Here is a 7,712-nt window from a genome sequence, read left to right as displayed (position 1 = left end):
CTACGGATCGGCAGCCGCGGCAGGAGGCCCGGCGCGCCGGCCGGATCAAGTTCTTGCCGGTTTACTGGATGATTTGACAGCATTGTTGACCACATCGGTGACTCCAGAGACTCAAGTTCAGCATAATGCGGATGTCACGAAGCTCAGGGATCAGATAGCTCAGGCCAAAGCAGACTTGGCAGCTGAGGAGGCCAGGATGGATGAAGAGTGGGCCGCTTTAGATGCCCAATCACAATAGATCTAGGCGCAAAATTACCAGCTTATGTTGGATCAGAACGCATCAAACGATGTCATGAGAAGGAAGTACCGATCTCGGCTACCGCAAATTTACGAAGGGCTAAATCTCTTTGGTACACCAGGAGCTGGGCCTAGCAATCCGGCAGGAGTAAACCAGATCGAGGCACCTGGGGCGGCACCAGATCAGCCACGGGTGATGGACCCGCCTCGACGGACGGACAACCCACCGCAGTATGTAGCAACACCGTCGGGTCACTTTTCCAGCCCCTTGGATAATATGATTGCGGCAGCATCACGTTTGGCGGCTATTCTGATGGAGGGAGATTCATTAGCAGCGGTTGAGACTCGACGAGCCAGGGATCTTCTTCAAACCGCCGTTGTTCAGCAACGGGCCTATTCCTACAGCCGAGACAGAATACATTCAACCCCTTGTCCGAGCAAGAGTTATAGTAGGCACATGGACGAACCGGCTGTGTCAAGCAGTGCACGGCGTCATGATGCCCCTCGAGGGCCTAATCCGGCGAACGGCGGTTTGAATGCTCAAGATGTGGTGGATAATGGCAGAGCATGAAGGGAGGCCGCATTAGCAGCGCAACACACGGGTCGTCGTCAACCCGCCCCGGTTCAGCCAGCGACATTAGTAGAGCGAGGGACAGGGCTTGCCTTCAGCTCTTGGGGAGTGTCGTGTCTCATCCCGGCTCTCCGTAATGTGTGGTTGCCCAAGGATTTCAAAGGGCCATGCAAGGTGCCTAATTATACCGCTGATCAGCCCCCCGAGGCATGGGTTGAGAGTTATGAGATGTCAATGGAGATGCTAGATGTGGATGAAGCGGCGTGTGCAAAATACTTCACCATGATGCTAGAAGGTACGGCTCGCACCTGGCTGAAGAGCCTGCCTGCTAACTCGATCAATTCATGGGATGAGTTGAAGGCCAAGTTCATAGCAAACTTCAAAGATACATGCAAGCAACCTATGTCCATTGTAGATCTGGCGGCTTGTGTTCAAGGAGAGAATGAATCAACAACCCATTGGGTGCGCCGGGTTTCAGAAATTTTGCATTCATCCGGCCGCATCAATCCTGATACATCAATTGTGACGTTGGAGGACAATTGCCGGTTTAAGTAACTAAAGATGAAGTTGGGACAGCTCAAGCGTCACTGCAATGATATGGGGACACTCATGGCGGCTTTGGTTAAGTATGTTGATTCTGATAATGCCAAGGACCCTGACTCTGATGAAGAGAAATAGGAGAAGGGAAAGAAGAATGCCGGTTCAAAGGGACAACATAACCAGGTGGGCCACGAAAATAATGGTAAGCGTAAAGTGGACAATTCCGATTTTGTGGCTAACACCAGTATGCAGGGTAATATGCAGCGCCGTAAGGGCAAACCGCCCCAGCGCGGTGGAGGAATGAATATGGAACGCCTGTTAAACCAGCCTTGCCCAAAGCACGGGACAAAGGAGGTTCCGGCCACGCACCTTTGAAAGGATTGCCATATCATGAGGGAATTTAAAAACTCTGATCTTTTCCGGTATGATCAGGGTCCATCTGGTGGCTCCGGTCCAGGTTTTCATGGGCCGGGTTACGGTGGTGGCGGTTCAAACTTAGGGTTTCAGAATAATCAGGGCAATCAGAATAACCAAGGTGGTAACCTTCAACAGGGTAATCAGGGGAATCAACAACAGTCAGGTTATTAGAGCAACCCAAAGCAGTTAAATGGTGGACAATATCATGTCTTCACTACTAGCTTGTGCAAGCGCGATCAGAAACTCCATAAAAGGGCAGTGAACTCTGTTGAACCGGCGGTGCCCCGTTATCTACGTTGGTCTGAGCAGCCTATTGTCTGGAGCAGGGAGGATCATCCGCCCCGGGTTGACAATCCGGGTCACCTAGCTTTGGTGGTTGCACCACAGGTGGGAGGTTATAAGTTTACCAAGGTACTCATGGACGGAGGGAGCAGTATCAATATTTTGTACTATGAAACCTTCCGGCTTATGGGGTTGACAGATAAGAATCTTAGACCATCAAACACCATTTTTCACGGAGTGGTGCCTGGTAAATCGGCTTACCCAGTTGGTAAGATAGCTCTGGAGGTGGTTTTTGGAGATGGTCATGATTCAAGGTCCGTGACGCTGACCTTTGAAGTGGTCAAGATCAGAAGTTCATACCACGCTTTATTTGGACGGCCGGTTTATGCTAAATTCATGGCGAGGCCGTGTTATGTTTATCTACAGCTCAAGATGCCGGGTCACAAAGGAACCATTACGGTTCATGGTAGCCGTAAGATTGCTCTAGAGTGTGAGGAAGGTGATGCGGCCTATGCCGAATCGGTTTGTGCAACGGAAGAGTTGAAGTTTTATAAGGACAATGTTGATCTGGCAAACATGACTTCTTTAAAGAAGCCCACCGCAGAGCATGATCCGGCTTTGAAGTTTAAATCGGCTGATGAAACCAAATTGGTTGATTTTGTTCCTGGCGATTCATCCAAGCAGTTCAGCATCAGCGTCAACTTGGATCCCAAATAGGAAAGCGCGCTCATCAAGTTCATCCGTGAGAACCAGGACATCTTTGCATGGAAACCTTCTGACATGCCAGGTGTACCGAGGGAACTCGCTGAGCACACTCTTAATATTGACCTGAAATTCAAACTGGCCAAACAGTTTCTTCGCCGCTTTAATGAGGAACAGCGTAAGGCCATTGGGGAAGAGGTAGCCCAGCTACTAGCAGCAGGGTTTATCGTGGAAGTATTTCATCCAGAGTGGTTGGCTAATCCGGTGCTGGTCCTTAAGAAAAATGGCACTTGGTGTATGTGTGTGGATTACATAGATTTGAACAAAGCTTGCCCAGCTGATCCCTTTGCCCTCCCTCGTATTGATCAAATCATTGATGCTACGACGGGTTGTGAATGTTTGAGTTTTTTGGATGCTTATTCTGGTTATCATCAGATCAAGATGGTAGTTAAGGACCAGGAGAAGACAACTTTCATTACTCCCTTTCGAGCCTTCTGTTATGTATCTATGCCCTTTGGGCTCAAGAGTGCCCTGGCCACTTATCAATGTTGTGTGCAGAATTGTCTTCATACTCAGATTGGGCGCAATGTTCATGCCTATGTGGACGATATTGTGGTCAAGTCCAGGAAGGCAGAGACGCTCATATCTGATTTGTAAGAAACCTTGATAATTTGAGAGTTTATAAAATGATGCTCAATTCTGCTAATTGTGTTTTCGGTGTACCGGCTGGCAAGCTCTTGGGTTTTCTGGTGTCCAACCGGGGCATTGAGGCTAATCCGAAAAAAATCAAGGCTATCACATCTCTGGCTAAACCGGCATGTATTAATGATGTTCAACGTCTGGCGGGTCGTATTGCGGCTTTGAGCCGGTTTATCAGCAGATTGGGAGAGAAGGCGATCCCTCTGTACCAGATGTTGAAGAAGACAGACAATTTTGTCTGGAGCGAGGCTGCTGATGTGGCGTTTGAAGACTTGAAGAAGTAGTTGGCTGAATCATCGGTTCTTGTCGCTCCAGTTGATAAAGAGCCACTGCTTTTATATGTGGCTACTAATGTCCGGGCCGTCAGTGTCGCCATTGTGGTGGAGCGCAAGGAGGCAGGGAAGGAATACTTGGTTCAAAGGCCGGTTTACTATATCAGCGAAGTGCTCATTGAGTCAAAGCAAAGATATCCGCATTGGCAGAAGCTGGTGTATGGGGTTTTTATGGCAAGTCAGAAGCTTAAACAGTACTTTCAAGGTCATCCCATCATAGTGGTCAGTTCTTCTCCTTTGGGGGATATGATCCAGAACAGGGAAGCGACTGGCCGGGTTGCTAAGTGGGCTATTGAGCTTGGGCCACACGGTTTGAAGTATATGCCTCGAACAACAATCAAATCCCAAGCCCTTGTGGATTTCATCAATGATTGGACAGAGTTGCAGATACCGGAGGACAAACCGGACAGTACATACTGGACTATTCACTTTGACGGGTCCAGGCAATTGGAGGGCTCGGGGGCTGGAGTTGTCCTTACTTCCCCTTGAGGTGATATAATTCATTATGTTCTTCGCTTAATGTTCCCTTGTACTAACAATGCAGTTGAGTATGAAGCTTTACTCCATGGTCTTCGAGTGGTTAAGGAAATGAACTTAAGCCGCGTACGATTCTTTGGAGACTCAGACCTGGTAGCCTAGCAAGTTTCAGGTACTTGGGATTCCAAGGATCCACTCATGGCGGCTTACCGACGCGAGGTGGATATTGTTGCTGGTCACTTTAAAGGTTATCAGGTGGAGCACATTGATCGGCGCAAAAACGAAGCAGCTGATGCTTTAAGCCGGCTGGGATCTCAGCGCAAACCTGTGCCACGACGGTTCAATTCATCAAAAAGGTGATCTTCCGTTTCGGTTTCCCACATAGCATTATCACAGATAATGGCACGAACCTCTCTAAAGGCGAGATGGAGGACTTTTGTCAACGAGAGCACATCTGGCTTGATGTGGCGTCCGTGGCTCACCCCCAATCTAATGGTCAAGCTGAGCGAGCTAATCAGGAAATTTTGAAAGGTATAAAGCCCCGGCTAATGGTCCCTTTGAAGCGGACGCCGGGTTGCTAGGTGGAAGAACTACCATCTGTGTTATGGAGCATAAACACCACCCCAAACTGGTCTACAGGTTATACGCCTTTCTTCATGGTTTACGGAGCAGAGGCGGTACTCCCCAATGATATTCGTCATGACTCGCCTCGGGTTGCCAATTATGTTGAAGCGGACAACGAGCAAGCACGTCAAGAAGCACTGGACCTGTTAGATGAGAAGCGGGACATGGCCTTGGCTCGTTCGGCGGTTTACCAGCAAGACATGCGGCGTTATCACAGCCACCGGGTTAAAACAAGAACCTTTCAAGAAGGCGATTTAGTGCTCCGGCTCATCCATGATCAGACCGATATGCACAAGTTATCCCCACCTTGGGAAGGACCCTTTGTGGTCAGCAAGAATCTGCACAATGGATCATACTACCTCATTGACATTCTAGAAGACTCACGCAGTTCTGAGGAGGAGACCCGGCGGCCATGGAACATAGCTCTCCTTCGGCCTTACTACATGTGAGCTACAGGCTCTTCTGATGTACATATTTCAACAATGTATATATTATGCCCAATATAATAAACCGGCATCCTTGCTACAAGCAGGGCCTCTGCCGTTTTTTTCCAATATTTCTTGGTTACAAGGGGGCTTCTACTTCCAAAGCGATGACCCATTTTGTCCATTAAACCGGCTATTATGCCATCATACAGCTTGGGAGCTTCACAACCAAGGGGCCAAAGAGAGATCTGTTGCTACAAGCACGACTCAAACATAGGCACCCATTGAGCACAGCTCACAAAGTTACTCGGGGGCTCTTTGTGTAAAGTAACAAAGAGGTTGAAAGGACCCTTGTAATTGGGTATCGACCCACAGCTTGGAAGCCTGGTGTATTCACCTAAAACCCCGGGTTAACCTGCCTTCATCAAGTAAGCCACTCCTATCCAGGTAATCTTGGCACAACCCGTTGAACATTTGACAAGTTACTCTCATTGAGACCCTGAACTGGTCAAAGTTAAAACGACGATTGGTTAGTTGGAGGCCCATCTTAAAAGGCTTTGTCAAATGGTTTAACTCAGCGGCCTGGCAGCCCACGTAAAGCCTCGAATTTGGGCCTGGCAGCCCTCGAAAAGCCTCGTCTACAAGTTTTTATTCACTTTCGTTTTTGCAAGTTTTATCTTTATTGATCAACTTTTCAAAGTAAGCCGACGTCTTTTGACCCGACCAGATTATATGTCTTCATCTCAATCCGGTGTTTTCTTAAACCGGTGTGGCCTACAGTTATCATCTGATAAAGCATATAATCAATGGTGAACCGACATATTTCAACCCGGCTTGGCTTTGAACTACAAGTTGTCAGACCATCTTCATTCTTAAACCGATGTTTCATAACCTGGTCTGGCTTTGACTACATGTCGCCAATATGATCACCTGGTGTTCATCGTAACCCGGTATGACTTATAACACACCAGCACAGCATGGTGAGAGCTATCAAACACTCAAAGTATTGGGTTTTCACCCTTACTACAAACAAGTTGGTACACCAACAGTCTTATATCACAAATCTTTTGTTATGCAGATATAAGGATAGCATAATATTATGAAGGTATATAAGCCATCACTGCAATTATCATGGCGGATCCAACAAAGTCATATCTCAGTGCACGATTGTAACGCCCCGGATACAACTTTCCATATTCATAACTCCAACTCTTGCCTTTTCCGGAGATTCTATATGATATTTCCTTCGTGGTTGGGTTTTATCTGTTGTTTTGCATTTTGTTCTTGTTATGCATCTCATCTCATAGCATCATACGCATTGCATCAGCATCGTTTTCATAAAACTTGCATCCGTTCGGGTTTCCCCGATTCTCTCCGTTGTCCGTTGTCGGTGTCAAAACCGGCGGATCTCGGGTAGGGGGTCCCGAACTGTGCGTCTAGGCGGATGGTAACAGGAGACAAGGGACACGATGTTTTACCCAGGTTCGGGCCCTCTTGATGGAGGTAAAACCCTACGTCCTGCTTGATTGATATTGATATTGTGGATGTTTACAAGAGTGGATCTACCACGAGATCAAGGAGGCTAAACCCTAGAAGCTAGCCTATGGTATAATTGTAATGGTTGTTGTTGTGTCCTACGGACTAGAGCCATCCGGTTTATATAGACACCGGAGAGGGCTAGGGTTACATAGAGTCGGTTACAATAGTAGGAGATCTATGTATCCGTATCGCCAAGCTTGCCTCCCACACCAAGGAAAGTCCCATCCGGACACGGGGCGAAGTCTTCAATCTTGTATCTTCATAGTCTTGGAGTCCAGTCGATGATGATAGTCCGGCCAATGATAGTTCAGCTGATGATGGTAGTCCGGCTATCCGGACACCCCCTAATCCAGGACTTCCTCAGTAGCCCCTGAACCAGGCTTCAATGACGATAAGTCCGGCGCGTATATTGCTTGGCATTGCAAGGCGGGTTCCTCCTCCGAATGATAGAAGATTGTGAACACCAGGATAGTGTCCGGCTCTGCAAAATAAATTCCACATTCCACCGTAGAGAGAATAATATATACACAAGTTCAATCTGCTGACGTTTTTTGCGGCATGACGTCACGCCACTACCAAGCCATTACTTGAATCGTTTTTTACTCTACCACCTCAGCGCATTTAGCGAAGCGGTTTCCTTGGCACGTCTTGTCGAAGCAGAGATCGTGATCCCCCTTAATCCGGGATTCTCATCAATACGGACGTGGGTAACCCAACCGCGCTCGTCGCCACGCCCCCTCTATCGAAGGCGAGTCCCAAACGGTCACGGAGACGGCTCTTGGTATTCTCCCTCTTTATAACGGGACCAAGGCTCGTTTCTTTTCTTCAATCCTCCATCGAATCCTCTCCCCGCTCCAAGTTCCAGCA

The sequence above is a fragment of the Triticum dicoccoides genome, chromosome 2B (genome assembly GCF_002162155.2).
Source record: "Triticum dicoccoides isolate Atlit2015 ecotype Zavitan chromosome 2B, WEW_v2.0, whole genome shotgun sequence".
Classification (NCBI taxonomy): Eukaryota; Viridiplantae; Streptophyta; class Magnoliopsida; order Poales; family Poaceae; genus Triticum; species Triticum dicoccoides.
Note: the sequence above shows the minus strand (reverse complement) of the source record.